The sequence below is a fragment of the Canis lupus genome, chromosome X (genome assembly GCF_011100685.1).
Source record: "Canis lupus familiaris isolate Mischka breed German Shepherd chromosome X, alternate assembly UU_Cfam_GSD_1.0, whole genome shotgun sequence".
Taxonomy (NCBI): domain Eukaryota; kingdom Metazoa; phylum Chordata; class Mammalia; order Carnivora; family Canidae; genus Canis; species Canis lupus.
Genome location: NC_049260.1, coordinates 101,075,434 through 101,101,046, shown reverse-complemented (window position 1 = coordinate 101,101,046; position 25,613 = coordinate 101,075,434). Strand labels below are relative to the sequence as shown.

The 25,613-nt window shown below is 38.9% G+C and overlaps 1 pseudogene; it reads right to left on the bottom strand.

Moving 5' to 3' along the window:
- Positions 1-406: 406 nt before the first annotated feature.
- Positions 407-13,040, bottom strand: LOC100684388 (annotated as a pseudogene).
- Between the last annotated feature and the right edge of the window lie 12,573 nt (positions 13,041-25,613).

Below are 25,613 nucleotides of genomic sequence, written 5' to 3'. Positions count from 1 at the left end.
AATGAAGGTGTACTAGGATGGCTGAAATGTTAAGGGTCATGGGAAAGAGTAGCAGAAGAGTCTGAGTTGGTTTGTTAGTCTTTGTTTTGGAAGAGTTAGATTGGAAGATTATTCTAGCAGCAGGAAAGGGGATGGGTTGTAGGAGTAGAAACTGGAAGCATCAAATAAAAAGAATATTGTAGTAGTCCAAGGGAGATATGATAAGTAGCTGATTTAGGGTAATGGCAGTGGGAATGATGAGGAGAGAATGGAATGGGAAGTTTTTTTTTTGGTAATAGGGCAAATAGGACTTAATAACTGATTAAGTCTAAGGCTAAGAAAAAGTGGAAGATGACTTGGTTTTCTGATTTGGTTACTGGGGAAATGGTAGTCAACAACCAAGATACAGGGAATATAGTAGGTTGTTTCAACTCTTTATGGCTTCCAGTTGCTGCCTGATTGCAGGACTTTCACGTTCTTGTCTCACTCTGCTGGTCAGCATTGTGCCCTCTATCAAAAAACAAAGCATTTTTATTTAATTAAAAATAGCACACTACTGTAGTAAACTAATTCAAACAGCATAGAAGTGTATAAAAGGGAACTTAAAGTTTTCCTCTTCGTAACTCTTAGTCCAACTCCCCAAAGGTAACCTCTGTTGATATTTCCTTCTCAAAGTATTTTATGTGCCCATTAGCATATGTATATAGTCTTTGTAAATTTGAACAAATAGAATCCTGTAGACTTTTTTTGTACCTAGCTTTTTTTTCATTTTAATATGTCTTAAGAAATCATTCTGTATTAGGATATAGCTCATTTTTTTAAAAATGGCTGTTTAACACCATGGACATTTGGATACTTTTAGTTCTTTGTTCTTATTCTTTAGATATTTATTGAGGAACTACTCTGTGCAAGATATAACTTCTGCCTCTGTGAAGTAAATGGTCCAGTGGAGAACATGGTCATTAATTAAATTACAGAAATAAAGAATTGAGCCATGGTACGTGTTCCAAAGGTGTGATGAGAACCTGTAATAGGGCATTTGACCTAGTCAAGGGGACCAGGAAAGGCTCCCTTGAGGAATTCATACTTGAACTGACTCCTGAAAGTTGAGCAGGAGTTAACAGAGGGGAAAAGAATATTCTAGGTAGGATACAAAGGGTAGATGCATTTTAAAATTTTGGTATGCAACAGGAAATCCTTATTATCTAAGTATTCATTTTCTCAGCCCTCACAGTTACAAGATATTATGGAGAAGCAAAAGTCATTAGAGCACAACAATATTCTTTAGTTAATTGACCACTTAGGAAATGGTTTCTCAGCTAACACTCTCAGCGCTAGAGCCTATCCTTGCCTATCATATAAATATTTTAGACAGTCTATGCAATGAAAAGAGAGTACAAATCAAATGCAAAGTGAAATTTCAAATTTTTTAAAAGACAGAAGACTTACTGAGGTTGATGAAAGTGATAGAGATTTGCTTGACTTCCATAAATCCATTGGCAGGTGAGGACTTGGCAAAGTTAACTTTTGAGGAAAAGAACAAATTTACACAATGACAAGATAGGTAGAATAAAATAGGATAATTGGAATGTCAGGAATCAAGAGAAGTCATTGGGAAAATTGATTAAGCTCTTAAATATTTTGTAAAACTTACTCTTAATGATCCTGCTATGAAATAATGAGAAGGATGCCTTATTGTGCTATGATGCCATTTTTGTCAAAAAAGTCACAGCAAAGAAAGTCACAATTAACATTTGATTTATTTACTGTTTGAAGAATACATACATAGTTGCATTAAAACTTTCTTTAAAAAATAAGATGTAGTAGACTTTTGTAATTGTAATTTATTTTTAAAGATAAAATTCCAACTAAATAAAAAAAAACTATGATATTCTGGTTCTCATTTTAAGTAGATTTCCTTTAAGTGGCTCCCTTTCCAGTAGTGGTTATTCTTAGGTACATGACCTGCCTCTGTTGCCTAATTATTCTCCCCAGAGGTGGGACCAATTTGCATTTCTACTGACAGCCTATGAGAGTTATGAGAGTGCCTATTACTCTTCATCATGGTGAGCTTTTGAATTACTGAGAATCTAATGGCTGAAAAAGGCATCTTCATTGCTGTTTTTATTTATTTCGTTAATCATGAATAAGATTGAACATCTTTTCATGTGTTTAATGGTCATTTATATTTCTTTTTCTGAGAAATGCCTGTTACTATTCTTTGCCTGGTTTTCTTTGGGGTTGTTAATTTTTTAGTTATCGATTTGGAAACCCTTATTGCAAATGAAAGAACATATTTGTTTGTCTGTCATACATGCAGCAACACTTTTCCAGTCTCTTTTGTTTTTGACATTTTCAATAAAAAGTCTTATATTAATTGTAGTCAGTTTTGTCTTTTTGGGTGTTTGGTTTGGTTTGGTTCTGAATCCTGTTTAGAACGTGCTTCTATTTTTTTAAAGATTTATTTATTTATTCATGAGAGACACACAGAGAGTGACAGAGACACAGGCAGAGGGAGAAGCCGTCTTCTTGCAGGGAGCCCAATGTGGGACTTGATCCCAGGACCATGAGATCACGACCTGAGCCAAACGCAGATGCTCAACTGCTGAGCCACCCAGGCGTCCCTAGAAAGTGCTTCTAACTTCAGGTTTATAAATTAATCCCCCTATGTTTGCATTTAGTAATTTCATGGTTTTGTTTTTTATACTGTTGAAATCTTTGATCCATTGAGGATTTATTTTATTGAGGAAGAAATTCAATCTTTTTCTGAAACAGTCACATGTCCCAACATCAGTAATTGAATTATCTATACCTTCTTTGCTTATGTGAAATGCCACCTTTGTCATATGTATATCAGTCTAATTCTAGACTCTATTGGATTCCATTTATCTACCTATTTCTTCTTCATTATTAAACTTCATTATTAAACTCTTTTAGTCTTTGCAGCTTCATAATGCTCTTATACTCCTCTTTTAGAATCGTCCTGACTATTCTTGCCTTTTTTTTTTTTTTTGGTCTATCTCATCTCTCCTAAATGACAGAAATGTGTTAAGATCTACTCCTATTGTTTCTGGATATTTTTCCTTGCATTTTATGTAGTTTATGTTCTGTGTATTCTAATTGTGTTATTTGGCATATGAATATTTATGGCAGTTATATCCTTATTGTAGATGGTGTCCTTTATCAAAACATGATTTTATCCCCTTGAATTCAGTCTTCTCTGATATTAATATCATGACCTCTGCTTTCTTCTTTCATCATTTTTATGGTATATGTTTCATAATTCAGTAATGCTGTTTTGGTTTTCAATTTGTTTTCTTATCTCTGTAGTCCCCCTTTTTATTTTATTTTCCTAATTCCATTGTTTTATCATTTGTCTTTGATGTCTAATTTCAATGACTATGCTCTTGAAATTTTTCTTTAATGGGAAATGTTTACTTTAAGCATGGATTCATTATCTGTATTCCCTTCATTCCTCCTTTCTCTCCCTTGCTCTCTCCTAGTGTTTTTCTGGAGTTGTCATTCTATATCTTTTCATTTATTCATGTTTCACTAAAAGACTTATCCGAGAAATTCTATATATAGTGTTATGAATTCATTTCACTCAATTCTTACTTTGTGTCTCTCTCTTTTTTTAAAGATTTATTTATTTATTTATTCATTCATTCATGAGAGACAGAGAGAGAGAGAGAGAGAGAGAGAGAGAGGCAGAGACACAGGCAGAGGGAGAAGCAGGCTCCATGCAGGGAGCCCGACATGGGACTCAATCCCCGGACTCCAGGATTACACCCTGGGCCGAAGGCAGCGCTAAACTGCTGAGCCACCCAGGGATTCCCAACTTTGTGTCTCTTTAAAACCTTTGGCTTGACGATGAGGCATTGGATGTTTTAATCATATTTTGCTGACTGAAGGCAATCACAGTTAATGTATGTATCCCTACTTTCATGTCTGTAATTTTCTTCAAGTATCTATAATAAGATTTATTCCACCTAATTCAGTAATTCTCTACCCTCACTATGCACTAAAATCATCTGGGTAAACTTGTTTAACGTACCAGTGCGTGGGCCTTGCCTCTAAAGGTTTTGGCTCACCTTATCTGGGCTGATGCTGACAAAATGGCAATTTTAAGCAGATCCCCAGGTGGTTACTTGAATGCATAGTTAGAACTGGGAGCCATTGACTCAAGTGGCAGCACAATTTATTCCATGTAGATACCATTAGCTCCAGGTTGTCCTCTAACACAAGATAAGCCTAGAACCTTCCCTTCTAATAAATATAATCAATGCTAGGGGAAAAAAATATATGAAACCTTTGGGCTTGGCCATAGTACTTATTTAAATTTTTTTTAGAGGGAGAAAGAGTGTGAGGTGGGGAGGGGCAGAGGGAGAAGGAGAGAATCTTAAGCAAGCTCCACACCCACAATACAGCTCAATGCAGGGCTCCATCTCATACCCTGAGATCATGACCTGAGCTGAAATCAAGAGTTGAATATATGACTAACTGAGCTGCCCAGGTGCGCCTGGCCACAATACTTATCCTGTTTGCTTGTGGGGGAGGGGATTCATCACTGCATGTCCATGTGACTCTTCTTTCTGAGCTTCTCACTCCTCTGAATAATTTTGTCTTATTTAATTTCTTGTTTGTTTTCCATTCTGCCTACTCTCAGCTGTTGCTAGAAAAAAATAGCTGTGGGTGATTATGATTGCTTTGTCTTCTTACTCCAGCATCTGTCCTAGCCTACAAAAACCAAAATGAAGCTGCATAGACTTGCTTGTACTTTTTTCAGTATCCTGGCAAGATACTGAAGTAGTAAAGAGTGACTTCTCCTCTTGTGAAATTTTCAAATCTATTCCTTTCAATCTACTTTCAAGGGTTTTATCCACCCACATTCTCTCCACTGTACTAATTCATGGGATATAGGGGCTTGATGAAAGCTATATCAGATCTGAGAATCTTCTATTTCTCATTTCCCATGGCTGTAATTTTTCAAAGATTGTGGCATGAGTATGAGCCTTTTTTGTTTGATTGCTGCTTGTTTTTTTTTTGTAATTTTTCTTTATTATTCTTTTTGTTAAAATTTTGGAATAGATTTTGTGTGAAAAAACCTTGTTCCACCATCTAACCCTGAGAGTTCATTTATGTTGTCTTATATATCTAGATTTGTTTGTTTAAGAAGTGCTACAGTCCATGGTCCTGTATTTCTACCTATTCCCATGGTCTAGGGGAGCCCAGAGCTTACATTTTTAATCTGTGATATGGTTAAGAGTACTTATTCCAGTACTAGAATGGCCCTGGTTTGTGAGGATTAGCCACTAGAGATTAAGTTAATAGTATAGAGAGTTCAATTTGTTATTCTGTTATCAAACATAGAAATATCTTATTGCCATATTTTCTAAGTGACTGTATAGGGATGTAAGACACAGAAATACTATCAGGAATTTCTCTGGGCAGAACAAATCTCAAAGATTTGATTTGGGAAGATGAGATATTTCAACTGACATTACAGTGCAGCATAATTCAGACCTGCCACAAGGGAGTTAGAAAAGGGTGAATCTCTCCTTCAAAAGAATTTTTGGACATCTGCTCAGTATGATTTTGATTTTGGGCAGTGATACTGGTTTGGTCATTTGGTCTCAAGGTTAATGTTTCTTGGTATTAGGTGACCAAAAGAGAGTTACATTACATGTTTAGTATGATTTTTTCCTTCGACAAATATTATTGGAAAGCTACTATATGTTAGGCACTATTCTAGAAACGGGATATATAGCAATTTTATCCTAGAGACACAACCTCTGCTCTTTTGGAGCTTATGGTCTAGTAGGGGTGATAGACAAAAACAGATGAATAAATAAAAAATACCATGTTTTTACTGGGTAGTGATCAGTGCTAGAAAACAGATAAAGGCAACTACAGAGATAGATTAGAGTGAAGTTGGGGCTACCCTAGAGAAAATGGTCAGGACAATCTCTCTGAGTAGATACCATTCAAGCAGGACTTGTTTAGGTGGCTGAGGTGTCACATAGGCAAGGATGCTCTATCAAAAAAGAAATGGATAGTTATATAAGTTTGTGAGATGCTACATGCTGTTTTATTCCTGGAGCTTTTAAATAAAGATTAATATAATAAAGGCTCTTGGAAGTTCTGCAGGAAAGAAATCACTTAACTTTGTATAGCTCAGTGTTTCTCAAGCTTACTTGATGACTTTTATCTGTGATTCACAGTCTAGGGAATGAGACATTTGTTTTGGGAAACACAGTATAAAGTTTGATACGATAGGCCATAGTAGATCCTAAATTCAGAGAAGTCCTTTAACTAATGACCAATAATTTAGAACCCATAATTACAGGAAAATCTGTGTTGAATCTTCCCTTCCCACTGGTCATTTGGTCTCAAGGTCATTTGCTCAACCCACTGAGCAAAAAGAGGCAAATGGCAATAAAACAGGCTGAGATAGAGGATATAAAAACATTGAGAATCATTTTAATTTTTTTATTGGAGTTCAATTTGCCAACATATAACAAACATAACAACCAGTACTCATCCCGCCAAGTGCCCACCTCAGTGCCCGTCACCCAGTCACCCAAACCCCCCGCCCACCTCCCTTTCCACTACCCCTTGTTCATTTCCCAGAGTTAGGTTTCTCTCATGTTTTGTCACCCTCACTGATATTTTCATGATTTTCTCTCCTTTCCTTTATTCCCTTTCACTAATTTTTATATTCCCCAAATGAATGAGACCATATAATGTTGTCCTTCTCCGATTGAATTATTTCACTCAGCATAATACCCTCCAGGTCCATCCACGTCGAAGCAAATGGTGGGTATTTGTTGTTTCTAATAGCTGAGTAATATTCCATTGTATACATAGACCACAACTTCTTTATCCATTCATCTTTCATTGGACACCGAGGCTCCTTCCACAGTTTGGCTATTGTGGACATTGCTGCTATACACATCGGGGTGCAGGTGTCCCGGCGTTTCACCGCCTCTGTATGTTTGGGGTAAATCCCCAGCAGTGCAATTGCTGGGTCGTAGGGCAGGTCTATTTTTAACTCTTTGAGGAACCTCCACACAGCTTTCCCGAGTGGCTGCACCAGTTCACATTCCCACCAACAGTGCAAGAGGGTTCCCCTTTCTCCACATCCTCTCCAACGTTTGTTGTTTCCTGTCTTGTTAACTTTCCCCATTCTCACTGGTGTGAGGGGGTATCTCATTGTGGTTTTGATTTGTATTTCCCTGATGGCCAGGGATGTGGAGCATTTTCTCATGTGCTTATTGGCCATGTGTATGTCTTCTTTGGTGAAATTTCCGTTCATGTCTTTTGTCCATTTCATGATTGCATTATTTGTTTCTTTGCTGTTGAGTTTACTAAGTTCTTTATAGATCTTGGATACTAGCCCTTTATCTGATAGGTCTTTGCAACTATCTTCTCCCATTCTGTAGGTTCTCTTTTAGTTTTCTTGACTGTTTCTTTCGCTGTGCAGAAGCTTTTGATCTTGATGAAGTTCCAATAATTCATTTTTGTTTTTGTTTCCCTTGCTTTCATGGATGTATCTTGCAAGAAGTTTCTGTGGCCAAGATCAAAAAGGGTGTTGCCTGTGTTCTCCTCTAGGATTCTTTTTTCCAATGGATAGTCTTTCCTGCTTTCATGAATATTAGTTGACCATAGAGTTGAGGGTCCACTTCTGGATTCTCTATTCTGTTCCATTGATCTATGTGTCTCTTTTTGTGCCATTACCACACTGTCTTAATGATCACAGCTTGGTAGTACAGCTTGAAATCTGTCATTGTGATGCCCCCAGCTCTGGTTTTCTTTTTCAATATTCCCCTGGCTATTCGGGGTCTTTTCTGATTCCACACAACTCTTAAGATGATTTGTTCCAACTCTCTGAAAGAAGTCCATGGTATTTTTTTTTTTGAAGTCCATGGTATTTTGATAGGGATTGCATTAAATGTGTAAATTGTCCTGGGTAGCATTGACATTTTCACAATATTAATTCTTCCAATCCATGAGCATGGAATATTTTTCCATCTCTTTGTGCCTTCCTCAATTTCTTTCAGAAGTGTTCTATACATCTTAGTGTATAGACCCTTCACGTCTTTGGTTAGGTTTATTCCTAGGTATCTTATGCTTTTGGGTGCAATTGTAAATGGGATTGACTCCTTAATTTTCTTTCTTCAGTCTCATTCTTAGTGCATAGAAATGCCACTGATGTCTGGGTATTGATTTTGTATCCTGCCACATTGCCAAATTGCTGAATGAGTTCCAGCCATCTTGGGGTGGAATCTTTTGGGTTTTCTAGGTACAGTATCATGTCATCTGCAAAGATGGAGAGTTTGACTTCTTTGCCAATTTGAATGCCTTTCATTTCTTTTTGCTGCCTGATTGCTGAGGCTAGGACTTCTAGTACTATGTTGAATAGCAGTGGTGAGAGTGGACATCCCTGTCTTGTTCCTGATCTTAGGGGAAAGGCTCCCAGTGTTTCCCCATTGAGAATGATATTTGCTTTGGGCTTTTCGTAGATGGCAATTAAGATGCTGAGGAATGTTCCCTATATCCCTACATTCTGAAGAGTTTTGATTAGGAATGGATGCTGTATTTTTTCAAATGCTTTCTCTGCATGTATTGAGAGGATCATATGGTTCTTGTTTTTTCTCTTGTTGATATGATCTATCACATTGGTTGCTTTACGAATGTAGAACCAGCCTTGCATCCCGGGGATAAATCCCACTTGGTCATGGTGAATAATCTTCTTAATGTACTGTTGGATCCTATTGGCTAGTATCTTATTGAGAATTTTTGTATCTGTGTTCATCAGGGATATTGTTCTATAATTCCCCCTTTTGGTAGGGTCTTTGTCTGGTTTTGGAATTAAGGTGATGCTGGCCTCATAGAATGAGTTTGGAAGTATTCCATCCCTTTTATCTTTCAGAACAGGTTTAGTAGAATAGGGGTTGTTTCTTCTTTAAACGTTTGATAGAATTCCCCTGGGAAGCCATCTGGCCCTGGATCTTGTGTCTTGGGAGGTTTTTGATGACTGCTTCAATTTCCTCCCTAGTTATCAGCCTGTTCATGTTTTCTATTTCTTCCTGTTCCGGTTTTGGTAGTTTGTGATTTTCCAGAAATGCGTCCATTTCTTCTCGATTGCCTAATTTATTGGCATATAGCTGCTCATAATAGGTTTTTAAAATCGTTTGTATTTCCTTGGTATTGGTAGTGATCTCTCCCTTTTCATTCTTGATTTTATTAATTTGAGTCTTTTCTCTCTTCTTTTTAATAAGGCTGGCTAATGGTTTATCTATCTTATTAATTCTTTCTTAGAACCAACTCTTGGTTTTGTGGATATGTTCCACAGTTCTTCTGGTCTCTATTTCATTGAGTTCTGCTCAAATCTTTATTGACTCTCTTTTTATGCTGGGTGTAGGGTCTATTTGTTGTTCTTTCTCCAGTTTCTTTAGGTGTGAGGTTGCTTTTGTATTTGAGTTCTTTCCAGTTTTTTGAGGGAGGCTTGTATCGGGATGTATTTCCCCCTCAGGGCTGCTTTTGCTGTGTCCCAAAGATTTTGAACGGTTGTGTCTTCATTCTCATTAGTTTCCAGGAATCTTTTTATTTCTTCTCTAATTTCCTGGTTGACCCTTTCATCTTTTAGCAGGATGGTCTTTAACCTCCACGTGTTTGAATTCCTTCCAAATTTCTTCTTGTGATTGAGTTCTAGTTTCAAAGCATGGTGGTCTGGAAATATGCAGGGGACAATCCCAAACTTTTGGTATCAGTTAAGACCTGATTTGTGACTCAGGATGTGGTCTATTCTGGAGAAAGTTCGATGCGCACTTGAGAAGACTGTGTATTCAGTTGCGTTTGGATGTAAAGTTCTGTAAATATCTGTGAAATCCATCAGGTCCAGTGTATTATTTAAAGCTCTTGTTTCTTTGGAGATGTTGTGCTTAGAAGATCTATCAATTACAGAAAGCGCCGTGTTCAGGTCTCCCAGTATAAGTCTATTATTATCTAAGAATGTCTTAACTTTGCTTATTAATTGATTGATATACTTGGCAGCTCCCACATTAGGGGCACAAATATTCATGATTGTGAGGTCCTCTTGTAGGATAGATCCTTTAAGTATGATATAGTGTCCCTCTTCTTCTCTTAGTACAGTCTTTGGGATAAACTTTATCTGATATGAGGATGGCTACCCCTGCTTTCTCTTGAGGACCATTTGAATGGTAAATGGTTCTCCAACCTTTTGTTTCCAGGCTGGGGGTGTCCTTAGGTCTAAAATGAGTCTCTTGTAGACAGCAAATAGATAGGTCTTGCTTTTTTATCCAGTCTGAAACTCTGCGTCTTTTGATGGGATCATCCTTATCTTCCTCATTGCCATCTCTCTAGGCTGTCTTTGGTGAGAAGGACCCCTACAGAATCGTGGTCTATAACCTCGGTCCATATTCTGTCTCACTGGTCTCCCTTGTTCTCTTGCACTCTGGTTGTCAGCACCTTGCATCACTTCTCCCTGCACAGGAGGGTTAGAATACTGTGGTAGATGACCATAGGGTCTCCGCATGTAGTAAGGTGGGAAACGTCTCCTGCGGTAGAGCCGGCGCTGTTGGGCCTGGCCTTCGGGAGCACTTTCCAATCTCTCGTTCTTTTCCCCACTCTCACTATTGTGGTAATTCTGCTGGTAATTGCGTGGAGGACCCTTGCAACATGGATAACATCTATGGTTACGGTCTGCTGTGTATTTATTGCCTTGCACTGGAACTCCACCAGGTCCTATAACATTTGCTGCCTCCTCACCCTTTTGTCCTTCAACAACATCAAACTCCACAGTCTCTCCATCTCCTACACTGTGAAGGTACTTCCAGGGGTTATTCTTCTTTATGGCAGTCAGGTGTACAAATACATCTTCCTTGGTATCATTCCTGTTGATGAAACCATATCCATTTCTTACATTGAACCATTTTACTGTTCCCAAACCTTCATTGCGATGAGCTTTTTGTCCCTGTCGGCAGGCACCGCCAATGTGAGGCTGCCCAGGGCACAGCTCCCTGTGCCGCTGCAGATGGTGCCAGGTTTGGTGTCTGCAGCACTGAGGGCAGGGGGGGCGGAGGGGGCAGTGGGCGACTGCTGAGTCTCGGCTTTGCTGCTCACGGTTGCAGTGATGGTGACTGGGGCGGCTGTGGCAGCTGCAGCTCCTCTCGGGGTATGATGGTAACTAGAGTGCACCTATACTTCTCAATGAGTTGACTTATAACCTTCTGCTTGAACCTTTCATTTCCTTTATATCTCATTAGTTTCACCAGTACAATCCCCATCCTAGAGTATGGTAGAGTATCCTGTATATAGTTGGTTCTCAATAAGAGTGCATTTATTATTAAAGAATGACTAAATTAATGTGTATTGAATACATACTATAAAATGGAATATTAATGGAGTCATTCATAGCTAAAAGTGAGAGAATATATGTGAAAATGCTTAACACAGGGCCTGGTACTCAATACATGCTGTTTTTACAAAGTTTACTTTTTTTAGTCTAAAATGTATTAGAAACATACTTGATAGAAGAGAAGATGCAATCAGAACCTCAAGTTTAATTCCTAACATGATGAGTATTTTCTCCAAAATATTCCAAGACTAATCAGTAAAACCAGGAATCTTGCTATAGGAGTATGAGTAATCTATTTGGTCAGTACCTCAATTAAATTGAAGAAGATCAAATAATCAAATTAAGAACACTTTAGTGACTTATGTACACACACATACATAAATGAACATAAGGGATAGGATTACAAAGGAAAAAGAAAAAAAAGGGATAGGATTACCACCATGAATGTGGACTTAGAACGTAATAAACATGGTTTTCCTTCTTATGGAAAATAAAGATCTTAATATAAATCTGACATCTACATTCAGTTCCCCATATTCTCTTAGGAGGACAGAGTGCAAGCAGTGACCACCATTTGTGCAATGAAAGGGGAAAACGAAAAGTCAAGTGTTCTCTTTTGTCCAATTAGTTGTGGTTTCTGGAAAGAATAGAGATTATAGAGAAAGTAGAGCAAGGTGCAGCCAGGCCAAAGTTCAAACTGAGATATCACTATCATTTTGTTAAGAACAGTCATTTTATATTTGGAGTTTCTCAGACTCTAAAATGATATTCATGTATGTTTCTTCAAAGATCTGGATTTCCTATAGTATTTATTAAAATTTTAAGATAATATAACAATGTTGAAGCACCATAACTTATGTCCAGGTACTAAAATAAAACACCAAACCAGAGACAGATTTTCATGTCTGCTGATTCACTAAACTAATATTTTCATGACCCTAAGATAATGTTAGCTAGTTCCTTCCCTAGTTGTAAAACTGGAAAGATTGATGAGATAAACTTGATGCCTGACCTTGACATTTGTAAGAGTAAGTTAAGTTTAAAGCTTGTCAAAAGACTGACAGTTCCTCTTTAAAATCAATTTCCCAGAATATTAAATGATGTTTTATGCACAAGTGCATTTAATTTGATTTTTGCCATATCATAGAAATTACCAAGCATAGTGTTGGAATTTTTAGGTGGAAAAAAACCTTTCAATCTTTATTCTAAAGTTGAATTCTGAACCCCTGAGGATGGCTCCTTTTGAAATATCTTTCCAGTTATAAATGTATTAAAGGCTTTATTAATAAGTCTGCTTTGAAAGCATAAAATATCTTCCTCTGGCCTTGAATGTAGTGGGCTCTCAAAAAATATTGTTGAAGTGTGCTGTGACTTTGTCTCCTTTTGAAGATTTATTATAAGGGGAAACAATGAGGAAGACCTCTTGACTCCAAAAATTAGAGACTAAGAAGCTTTGACATAGCTTTCCTAGTACACAGTTCAATGGAAGAAGCAAGCTTGCCCTGGAAGAAACAATGCAGGATCTGGCAACTTGTAGCATCAGTGCCAGTATTGATGAACCAGAGGATTCTGAATGGCAGTGCTCCAGGGCTGAGACCTAGAGCCAAATTGGAAGTAAGGAACATAGGAGATGAGATGGGATCTAAAATAAACTAATGTTTGCCTTTTACCTTATTGTCATCCTTGGACCACTACATCAAAATCACCTGGGGAGTTGTTACAAAAAAGATTCCTGAGCTATACCCTAAATCTACTGAACCAGATTCTCGACTGGGGAAATACCTTGCAAATTGCAGTTTTAAGCAATCACCCTCAAGTGATTATTATGAATATCAAAGTTTCAGAACTACTAAACTGATACTTCTGCAAGTGGGCTAACATCCCAAGGTATAGCTCTTCCCAGGATTCTTTGCATTCGAAAAGGAGTTTAACCAACTATATATTCTATCATGAAGCAAAACCTGAAAATAGCAGCCAAGACTGTAGAAATATAGTTGCGTAGACACACAGGAGTGTGGAAAAAAACTTCAGCACCATAGGTTTTCTTCTTTCCATGCACAGAGCTTACATATTACCCAATGTATTTTCAAAGGCTTCTGCCCATTTCAGCAGAGTTCAGCACTGCATCAAAGTAGCCAGCACCAAGGTCACTTGGCCCCACCCACTTAGTGGTCATTTGGCAAAGCTTCTTGGAATCTATTTTGGAAAGAGGGGCTTAGGGTCATTTATGATTTCTAGTTAACTACAGATTAAGCAGAATCTAGATTCAACCTCCAATGTGAAAATATCTTTCTAAACTGTGATTACTTTTCTGTATCTGAAAGAAGTCTAGACTGGTTAATAGAGATGAATTCCTCCTTGAATACACAGAATTCTGCTGCGCCTCAGAGTCTCCTGAACATATCAATGGTCAAAAACACAAGACCATATCTGAATCAGAGATAGAAAACTGGGCTAAAGGGCACCTGGGTGGCTCTATCTGCCTTTTGGCTCAGGTTGTGGTCCCAAGATCCTAGGATCAAGTCCCCCATCTGGCTCCCTGTGGGAAGCCTGCTTCTCTGCCTGTCTCTGCCTCTCTCTGTCTTTCTCATGAATGAATAAATAAAATCTTTAAAAAGAAAAAGAAACCTGGACTAAATTATTCTAGCCCAATGAATTCCATGACAACATAGTTATTGGTTTTATTTTAATTAAAAGAATTCTGGGGAAGCGGGGCAATATGGTGGAAGAGTAGGGTCCCCAAGTCACCTGTCCCCACCAACTTACCTAGATAACTTACAAATCATCCTGAAAACCTACGAATTCGGCCTGAGATTTAAAGAGAGAACAGCTGGAACGCTACAGAGAGAAGAGTTCGCCCATCTATCAAGGTAGGAAGACGGGGAAAAAAATAATAAAACAGCATTCAGTGTGGGAGGGGGCCCCCATGAGGAGCTGGGCTAAAAGGGGTGGCAAGTGCCCCCAGGACAGGAAAGCCCAGCTCCAGAGAAGCAGGAAATTTACCAATCTTCCCCGATGGAAAGGCGCTTGCAGGGAGCTCGGACAGGATCCCAGGAGGGGCAGTGGAGCCCCCAGGTTCCCAGGGGCACTAACAGAGGAGGGGCGCCCCGGGGGAGAGCGCGCCACACCCCCGTGGGCCAAGCTCCCTGAAGTGCTGCAGCGCGCGCCCGGCAGGGCCCTGGGAGCAGCTCCGGTGGTGGCTCAGACGGTGGCTCCCTGCGGAGGGGGCTGCGTGACCTCAGTAGCACGATTCCAGCGGCGCAGGCCCTGAGCCCAAGGCACCGGAGGACACAGCCCAGGATCCGTTGCTCCCCTTGGGACAGGCGGAGGTGGGAAGGACACAGGGCAGCAAGGACGTTCTCCAAGGAAACAATCCACAAAAACAGGGACTGGATTCATATTATGATGACACTAAATTCATTTCTTTCAATAGTAACTCTGAACGTGAATGGGCTTAATGACTCCATCAAAAGGCACAGGGTTTCAGACTGGAAAAAAAAGTTTCTGTTTCCAGTTTCAGACTGGATGGACCTGGAGGGTATTATGCTGAGTGAAAGTCAATCGGAGAAGGACAAACATTATATGGTCTCATTCATTTGGGGAATATAAATAATAGTGAAAGGGAATAAAGGGGAAAGGAGAAAAAAATGAATGAAAATATCAGTAAGGGTGGCAAAACATGAGAGACTCCTAACTCTGGGAAATGAACAAGGGGTAGGGGAAGGGGAGGTGGGCAGGGGGTTTGGGTGACTGGGTGACGCCGGCACTGAGGGGGGCACTTGGCGGCGGGATGAGCACTGGATGTTTTGCTATGTGTTAGCAAATTGAACTCCAATAAAAGAATAATTAAAATTTAAAAGAAAGTATAGGTACACTTAAATGTACCAGGTATTAGTGTTGTGGAGTGTTTGTGTAAACCTTTGTTTAAAGCAAATACATGATTTTACATTTCCTGTCAGTTTCTGCTGTCTCACCTATCTTCACTCATATATCTACTCACAGTGGTTTACAGATTTTTTCTTTTTTGTAGTGAATTTTGTTAATATAGAATAAGTGGGCCCTGCAAAGCCCAGAAGGAGAACTTTGTGAGGTAGAAATAGGACTTTGGGCCATTTTTCAACAGGAAAGGATGGTCTGTCTTCACATTTTGCTTTAGTGCTCGATGGATATTTTCTCTATCACAAACACTGGAGTTGTGATTAGGAGTTAGTAGTCTGCAAAGTGAAACCCAACTGGGTTGCCGAGAGGCAGGCAGCTGCAAAGGAAAGCTCAGGCAATTATGGATTTGCAAGAAGAATAAAAGGTTTCCCTAGTGGTTCAGGATTGTATAATCAAATCTGTGTCTGTCAATTGCTAGAGTCAGATAATGGATTTTGCCTAATCCATTATAATGGATTACATAATCTGAAACAGAGGACCTGTAAAACCCATTAAAAGGGATACTTGAGAGAATGAGCATGGTGCTATACAGACTTTGAAATTGCTTTTCATAAGTTATCTCCAAATAATCAAATCTAGGGAGGAGAGGAATGAAGCAGGAGGTGATAGGTATTTCGCTAAAGAAGAAAATAGGCATTTCTACTTTATTGTTTCTTCCCTGGAATAATGGTGATAATAATAGTAATTTAAAAAAAATCTAGCAGGAGATCTTCCCTCCACCACTCTCAAATGAAAAATCAATAGGTAATGTTTCCTAAAACCTCTACCTTTATTCAAACTCCCAAGTACAACCCCTCATCCCCTTCTGTCTTCTCTCTTCCTTGAACAGATTTTATTAAGGTAACTCTTATTTGGGTTGATGCTGATTTTCATTCCTTCTCTGGATTTTGCTACCTATGCAAAATAGATGTGAGACAGGCGCTATAGATAAGATGGTACCTGGTCTGTTTCTTATCTATTCAGAAGATGAACACATTTATGCTAATAAATGTGTGCATGAGACAGCCACACACTATCCTATAACTTATATCATTGGTTGTTCTGTGCCAAGGAAATTGTTATCTACAACCTATAGAGCCTCACTCTCTCAATCTAAACAAAACTTTTATGATAGCCATATTGGCAAAACATTGCTGACATAAATTTTATGTGGGGATAAAAATATGCTTGCAGGATGTGTAAATTTTATATGGATGTATAGATTTCAGAATTCAAATGTAGCAAATTGATGAGATGGCCAGGGAGAGCTGAATTTTCTTTTTTAAAAGGTGATAAAAATAACCCAAGGGCTACAGACTCAGATAAAAATAAATGCACTATATAATGTATTTGATTTAATTTATGATGTCTTTCCTGTGCCTATTCTTAACAGACTGGGGGTATAATGCCATTAGGTCAGCAGAGGTGCTGTTGATCCCTTACCAAAAAAGACTCTTCCCCTCGGATGAGTGTAAGAGATGTAGTGGAACCTATGAAGCGCTGTCTTGATCTTCCTTTGAGTAAGGATGCATTGCTCTGCTACTGGGAGTGAGGTTAGAAAGACAGCCTCCAGCTGCAGAGGATCGCCTCACTCCAAGTCGCACTCCTTCCCAGATCATTCATATCCTATGGTGGATGTAAGAATGAAAAAGAATAAAAAGGCCTCTTATCTCAGTCCAATTTGGAACAACTCTGAATAGCCATCCTAGCTCCAGAGGCTCCAGAGTTCCCTGTGGAGACAGCCCAGTCATCCTTGAGCCTGCCTTGCAACTCCATGTCTACCTCTCCCCTTCCTTTCAATTTCCTTTCTTTTACAAGTGTTGCTACCACAGGCACTTCTTAATAAACATCCTAGATGCTAAATTCTCAGTGTCTGCTTCCCTGGAAACACAATCTGGGACCTATGCCACATTATGACTTTTGTGGGTCCTGTGAACTTTTGCTTTCATTGGCCTCATTCTCCATATAAGAAATATTAAAAATAATATCCTATGGCTATATTGGTATAAAGATGAATATGTTAATATTTTATGATAAAACTTTTTCTTCTACCTAAAAGTTCATGGTTTTCTTTTAATTCTGAAAGGACGAAAGGCAATTTTTTGGGCCTCAGGCACTGTGGCTATTGTGCCCAATGGGGTAGTCAGCCCTATCTCTGACAGGAGGCAATTATGCATCAAGCACATTAAAAGATTATGAAGTCTGGGAAGACTGCTTTTGTTGCTCTGTCTTCCAACCTTAGATCATCAGGCCCTTCAAATACCTCCTACTTTCCAGGGAAACCAACTAGCAGCTAGCCTTCATTTCGGAAAAGATCATTTGTAGTAAGATGTAAATGATGTAAAGCTGAGGTTTAATTATTTTAACTCTATAAAAAGGTAGTGGTGGATACTTACTTTGTATGACAGAATAGTTTTTGTTACCAGTTGTGTCATTTCCTTTCCACCCCCCATCTTTCTATGTCTACATTTGCTGCTGTTCTGTTAATGCTTCTTCTTCTTTTTTTTTAAGATTCTGTTTATTCATGAGAGACACAGAGAGAGGCAGAGAGACAGGCAGAGGGAGAAGTAGGCTCCATGCAGGGAGCCCGATGCAGGACTGGATCCCAGGACTCCAGGACCACGTGCCAAAGGCAGGTGCTAAACCACTGAGCCATCTAGGGATCCCCAATGCTTCTTAAACATAGATTGAATCTCAAACCTGGAAGGCTCAGATGGCTCTTCTCCATAGCATTATCTATGTGTAGATGAGGTAGGGAGCAGTTGAAAGAGGAGTAAGGGCGGTGCCTAAAGTGAACTAGTTGTCTGCTTCCTCCCACCTCCTTCAAGCCTTTATTCCAGGTTGATCAGCTATCTCTTTTTGTTAAAGATTTAATTTATTTATTCATGAAAGACACACAGAACTACAGAGAGAGTCAGAGACATAGGCAGAGGAAGAAGCAGAAGCAGGCTCCATGCAAGGAGCCCAATGTGGGACTCGATCCCAGGACCCCGGGATCATGCCCTGAACCAAAGGCAGATGCTCAACTGCTGAGCCACCAACGTGTCCCATGGTTGATCAGCTATCTTCTCTTTTAGTTTACTTGGACACTAGAAGGTTCTTTTTATTTGTTTTAAACAATCTAGCAAACATATTTTTGAATGCCTGCTACATACCAAACTGCTTTGGGGTGTTTTATTTACATGATCTCAATTAGGTACAGTAGGATATCCTAGCTCAGCTTGATCTGGATAAATGATCTGACTGTATGCTGAGTCAGTGGCTCACATGGTTTCACAATGCATTAACTAAAGTGTATAGCAGGAAGAAGACCCAAGAGAAATAAGCTTCTCTTCTTAGGGGACTAGAGTCAGAGATAGAGAAGGGTTAAGGGTGAGGACATTATGCCTAGAAAGGCAACAGAGCACTGTAGCAAAGAGCATGGGCTCTGGAGTCAAGCTGCCAGAATTGGAATACTGGCTCTACCGTTTACTTGCTAAGTAACCTTGAGCAAATTACTTAACCTTTCTGTGCCTCTGTTGCCTTACATGTAAAATTGGGATGATAATAAGTACTAGCTTCATCAAATTGTAGAAAGTATTCAAAGTACCAATATATACAAAACATTTAAAACAGTATCTGAAATATAGTAGGTGCCTCAAAACATGGAAACTAATGCTATTATGGTGTCTATTACCATCACTGACACTATGGACTGGCTTTATTTGCCCTGGTGGACCTGAAGAGTACAGACAGAAGCCGAAGGGGTTGTTTTTAGAAGGGTCTTTGTGAGATTGATTACCAGTAGCACTGTTCCAGGCTCAGATGACAAAATATAATATGCAGCTGGTGAGAGGGTGTTTGGCACCAGGAGGTGCCATTTGTTATATTAGTGGTTTTGCAGCTTTGTGAACACTAAGAAGTAGCTCCCTAATCAGGGAACTATACTCTTTTTTTTTGAAGATTTATTTATTTGAGAAGGAGAGTGAGACAAGGGGCAATGGGAGAAAATCTCAAGCACATGCCCCTCTGAGCATGGACCCCAATGCCGGGCTTGATCCCATGACCCATGAGATCATGACCTGAGCCAAAACCAAGAGTCAATTGACTGAGCCACCTGGCACCCCATGCAAGCCACACCCTTATCTGGAATGTGCCTACATGAGTTCAGGAGATAGAGGTAGAAGTGACTCCTAAGTAGTGACAACAAATGATCAGGACAAAATCAAACTGTTTTGGCTTGCCAAGCTCCTTCCAACACTGTCTGCTCTATTTACATGACCCAATGTGATTAGGCCCAGAATCTTGGGTGGGGCAGGGAAAGGCAGCAGTCATTAGTCATCATCTGCTCAGAAACTGTTTGTGGGTGGATCAGATACTTGGCTGCATGGCCCTTTGCTTCCTGGGTACCAGACCCAGTGTAACCAGTGCTGTGGCTCACCTCTCGTGAGTCTCTATTTGGAAACCAATGTTTTCTGAAATTCCTTTACTGTTGAGACCTTGTCATAAACAGACTTATTAGGCAGACAATGGGGGATGAGGAGACCTCAGAGGGGGGGAAATGTAGGGGTCAGTGTTAATTTCAAACAAGCATCTTTGCCAAAATGAAATAATTACTGTATCTAGATAAAGCAGACTAAGTTGGAACAAGCAAATGTTCTTGGCAGGAAGTCAGTCACATGCTGCACACTTCAACTTATGGGCAGCTATGGACAGATTTAAAATATTTTTTGGCTTAATGTGATGTTGAATTATTGAACCCTGTTTTGTTAAACATTAATAATCCAAAAATACCAGCATGTGGATCACCAATTTGTTTGTATTGTTCTTAAATGATCCTTCTTTGTCAACTTTATTTTTCACAATCCATCATTACTAAAGTTCTCAGAAATTAGGGAGCTAGGCTTTTTTCCTATGATTTGCTACTAAGGACTTAGCTTGCCTATTTTCAATAAGACTGCCATAGTGACCTTGAATGAGTTTACAAGCAACAATTAACATGTTTCAGTTTCTTTTATTCTACAAACAAACTCTCTTCCTTCCTTCCCATAGTCCCATTCCTTCTTACTTGTTCTTCTCGTCCTAATTCCTTAGATCACATTCCTTGTCTCCACTTTTACACATCTAGTCCCTCTTCAGTCCACTAAAACCTGGTTTCTGCTGTCATTATCCTTGAAAACTACTCTTGCCAACATCAACACTCTCACTAGTCAATGCCATCCACTCATCACCTATGTGCTGATGATTCCTAGATCTATATTTTTAGTCTCAACATCTCCCTAAAATGTCAAGATTTTATATTCAATGGCCTGCCAGCATTTCCAGCTGGGAATCTCATAGACAATTCAAACGCTTTATGTTCGAAATGGAACTCATCATTTCCCCACTAAACCCATTTTTTCTTTTGATGTCTTTATTTTTTTACCCAATTGAAAAGTCATATTTTATCTTTATTTCACCATGCATCTAATAAATCACTATGTCTAGTTGACTTTATCAAATATTCTTTGGATTTGTCCTTTCTACTCTATCCTTACTGATGCTCTTCATTTTATCTCCATACTGCCACCTGCAAGATCCTTCATAATGAAATCTGATCTCGTCACTTCTATGGTTAAAACCATGCAAAACGTCTCCATTACCTACAGAATAAAGCTCAATCTACCAAATTTGGCATTTAAGGCCTTCCTAGATCTTATACTGCCTACTTTTCCAGCCTTACTTTGGAAATGTTCTTCATTTCTTCCCTATACATTGCCCGTTTTTGCTTTTATACTTTGCATATACTGTCTACTTTGTCTAGGATGCTTTTATCTCCCTATACCTTCCTGGCCTGTATAATTTAACATATCTTTAACATTCAGCTTAGATCTATCTTCTTTAGGAAATAGTCCCTGTCTGCCCTCTCCATTCCCAGAGTAGGTTAATATGTCTTTTTTGTGGTCCATGATAGTGTAATTGTACACACGTCTCCCATCTTACCTCCTCTATTTAAGTATAATTCTTTGATTATAGGTCTGCTCCTTCCACTAGACTATGACCTCTTTAAGGTTAGGAGCCATGTATTGCTTACAGCTCTATCCTCAGCATTCATTGCCATCTCTAGCATCTAAAAAGGAATGCACTAAATGTTCAATATACAAATGAATGATGACAATAAACACTTATGATTTTATAGCATTGTTCTGTTTGTAAAGTTATTTGCCACATATTGTCTTATTTGAATTGATAGATTGAGTAAAAACAGCTATCCAAAAGGGAGGCAATGTAGCAGGACTAAGAGTTTAGGCTTTGCAATGATACAGCCCTAGCTTAAGTCCTGATTCCACCACTCACTAGGTATATGCTCTTGTGTTAAGTCACTTAACCTTTCAAAGTGTTGTTATCCTCATCCATAAAGATGGAATAACAGTAGTTCCTACTTCATAGAGTTGTTTTGAGGATTATATGAGATAGAGAGTTTATGCAAAAACACAGTGGTTCTATGTATATAGTAAATACCCAGCATTATTATTTGTTATGATTATGATTATTGCTATTATAATAATTATTCTTATCCCTCATCTTTTCCCTATCTGGCTTTTTCCTCTTGACATTTGAACTAGATTACCAGATACTATGTACAGCTCTTAGAACAGTTCCTAGCACATAGTAAGCATTCAAAGCGTGATGCCTATTATAATTATCCTAAAGCAATACTGTTCTCTATATGTGCTGGTTCAAACATAGGACAGAAGAAGAGTTGCTTTGGATTTTAAAGATTTTAAAGATATTTCTCTTTTGCCTTAGGCTGGAATAAAGTAATCAGTTATCTTGTTCAGGTCAACAGAGTCTAGACTATTATTTACTCCAAGTCATTGTCAAGTGCTAAGAAAGAAAAGTTTTCTCAAAGAATTAAGAAATGATGCCGCCCTAAAACTTAAATGCAAAATTGTCTTTATTTTCCTGAAGAAGCTTTAAAAAATCAATTTATTTATTTATTCATCAAGTAGTTATTGGATACTTACCATAGGTCAGGCATTGTGCTGAGAACTGTCCTCCGGGAGCTTAGGGTTTATAGCACAGACCTACTAAGTTAGAGTCTGTGTATGGACCCCAGATTTGAGAACTAGTATATACAGAGATGTATAGTCCCAAGAAAAAGATAGTGTAAACCATAGTTTTACAATGAACATTTAATATGGTCTTGAAAAGTCTTATGTAAATTGATTATCTCTTCTCCACTGATTGACAATGACATTTCAGAGCTAATTTATCTTCATTGCTGATTGATCTTTAGTGGACAAAGTTTTTCTTCCTTTTTTTTAAAAAAAGAATTGACTATGAATCTAACTCCATCAAGAATATTTAAAATGACAAAGAACAGAGCACCTGGGTGGCTCAGTCAGTTATGCATCTGGCTCTTGGTTTCAGCTCAGGTCATGATTCAGGATCCTGGGATGAAGCTCTGCATTGAGCTCTGCACTCAGTGGAGAGTGCGCTTGAGGATTCTTTCTCCCTCTCCCTCAGCCCCTCCTCCCTCCTCTCTCTCTAAAATAAATAAATAAATCTTTAAAAATATGTCAAGGCACTGAGGGAGGCACTTGATGGGATGAGCACTGGGTGTTATGCTATATGTTAGCAAATCGACCTCCAATAAAAAAATATACCAAAAAAATGTCAAAGAACATGTTGGGGAAAATGAATAGATGAGGAAGTCCTGTTTGGCCATACATTTGGGCACACATTATGGACTTCCCCAACTATTGCCATCACAATCCATCTATCCCTCACTGGTTTCATTTCTTCTTTTTATTTGATTTATTAGGTGCATAGTATAATCTATGTTTATCAAATTGAATGGTAGATAATGCCCTTGAGTCTCAGCTGATTCTGCTGCTGTTTCAGCAAAAACTTCAAAGAAAATAATCTTTCTGACCCCTTGGCCTCTTAAGGATGGAAAGCTCAGGCCTGATTATCTAACATATGAGCTACCCTGCCAACCCTTAATACTATAGCTAGTGGTCTGTCTTCCTGATAACACTGTATTACTATGTAAGTTGGGGTTCTGGACTGTAAGGAACACAAACACACTCAGGTTATATTAAACTAAAGGAGACATTTGCAAAGGACATCAGACACTCATATAATTGAAGGAAGGCTGGGAAACCAAGTTTGCAAAGAGCAAAACCTGAAAAAGCTGGAGTGAACACAGTGTCATAGCAGGAACCACTTAGGGCACTGCTGCTGCTGCTGCCACTACTTCTGCCACACTTGTTACCTTCTTTTTCCTTGTTTTTTTTTTTTTAATGAAAAATGCAATTCCTGATAAAACATCTGATTGGCTGAACTTGTCACATGACTGCTTCCTGGCTATATCAGAGGGCTGGTAGAAGCAGGACCAGGATCCCTGGATAATCATAGTGAGAGGTGGGGAATAAGAGGTGAAGCTAACAATTACTTTTCTGCTGAGCCTACTCATAATAGGGGAGAGATTTTTTTCCCCAAACTCGGACTCTAAGAGGACAGGAGATAGATTCCAGACAGCTTTTCTTCTGAACATACTCTAATTAGGCTTTTATACTCCCCTTTTTACTGAAATGATTTATTATGGTCACCAATAATAAATAAATTCCCAAACTCGGTAGTTAATTCTCAGTCCTCATCTTATTTGCCTTTTTAGCAGTATTTGTCATAGCTGATCATTCCTTCTTCCATGGAACAATTTATTCATCTGACTTCCAAGGTATAGATCGATTGTATTTTCTCTTTAGTCACTCATTAGCAATCTTCTTTGCTAGTTCTTCTTTATCTCTATGACTGGTAATTACTGGAGTGTTCTAGGCCCCATTCCTTGGGAATTCGAATACTCCCTAGATGATCTCCTCTAGTTTCATGATTTTGATAACCATCTCTACCCATAAATTTATATCCTTATCTTAGAGTCTTCCATGAAGCCCAGAGTCAAATTAGCTAACTACCTGGTATTAATTTTCACTTGGATTTCTAAAAGGCATCTTCAACTTAAAATATCCAAATATAACTCTTGATCTTGCTCAAAACTTTTCCCTCTTTCTCATTTCAGTAATTTCAGCTCCCATTAGAAATTTCATAACTTATGTTTAAAATATAGCCAGAATCTGACCACATCTCACCACCTCTACTGCTATCATCTTCATCCAAAGCACAATCCATTCTCACCTGGATTATCAAAAGAGCCTATTAATTGGTTTCTCTGCTTCCACCCTTCTGTATGGCCTATTCTCCTTACAACAGTCAATGTGATCTTCTTCGAACATAAGCCAAGTCATAGTACTCTTAGGGTTAAAATTTTTCAGTAGCTGAGTTACTTTTTTTTAATTTATTTATTTATTCATGAGAGACACAAAGAGAGGCAGAGACATAGGCAGAGGGAGAAGCAGGCTCCCTGTGGGGAGCCCGATGTGGGACTCGATCCAAGGACTCCAGGATCATGCCCTGAGCTGAAGGCAGATGCTCAACCACTGAGCCACCCAGGTGCCCCAGTAGCTAAGTTATTTGATCAAGGATTCTCACATAACACTGACTGGGAAGTCTCTAGACAGGTTATGGTACAGAATACTTGCTGCTTAACAAATCTGTTGCTTGGCAAATGGACACATGTTCTTAACAAATGGACTAGGCTCCAGAAAGGCTGATCTAATTCTTTGTTACATTGGTCAGAGAAGGTAAAGAATATACAAAGATATAAAAAATAGCCTTTCTTTTATATAATTGGGGCAGTGAAATGTGTTATGTGTCAGAGACCCAGAGTTTGAGGAGAAAAGGACCTCAGTAGAAATAGAGGTTATGGGGACAGCTGGGTGGTTCAGCAGTTGAGCCCTTTGGCTCAGGGTGTGATCCTAGTCTGGGGATGGAGTCCCGCATTGGGCTCCCTTTGAGAAGCCTGCTTCTTCCTCTGCCTATGTCTCTTCCTCTCTCTCTCTCTCTCTCTCTCTCTCTCTCTGTGTCCCTCATAAATAAATAAAATCTTTAAAAACAGAAATGGAGGTTATGGAAACTGTATAAACAGAATCATTACCAACTAATTAGAGAATTCTGAGAATGCAGAATTTCTGTCTTCGTTTACTCTGGGTTCATTTCCATCTTGAAATAGAACATGTTGCTGTGGAAAGATTCACAGAGGTCATGATATCCAGATGAATGACTAGAAGTAATCTAGCTGAAAATTTACTAAATTGAGTGCACTAACAAGGGCCAGTTGGGGCCTTTATGTTCTGAGTTTACATGTGTACAAGAAAATAATAGGGTTAAAGATAAGTTATGCAGGTCATCAGAGTAGCCACAATTATTGGCTGATGCTGAAAGGAACATGAAAGAAATAGAATTTTCAATAAAA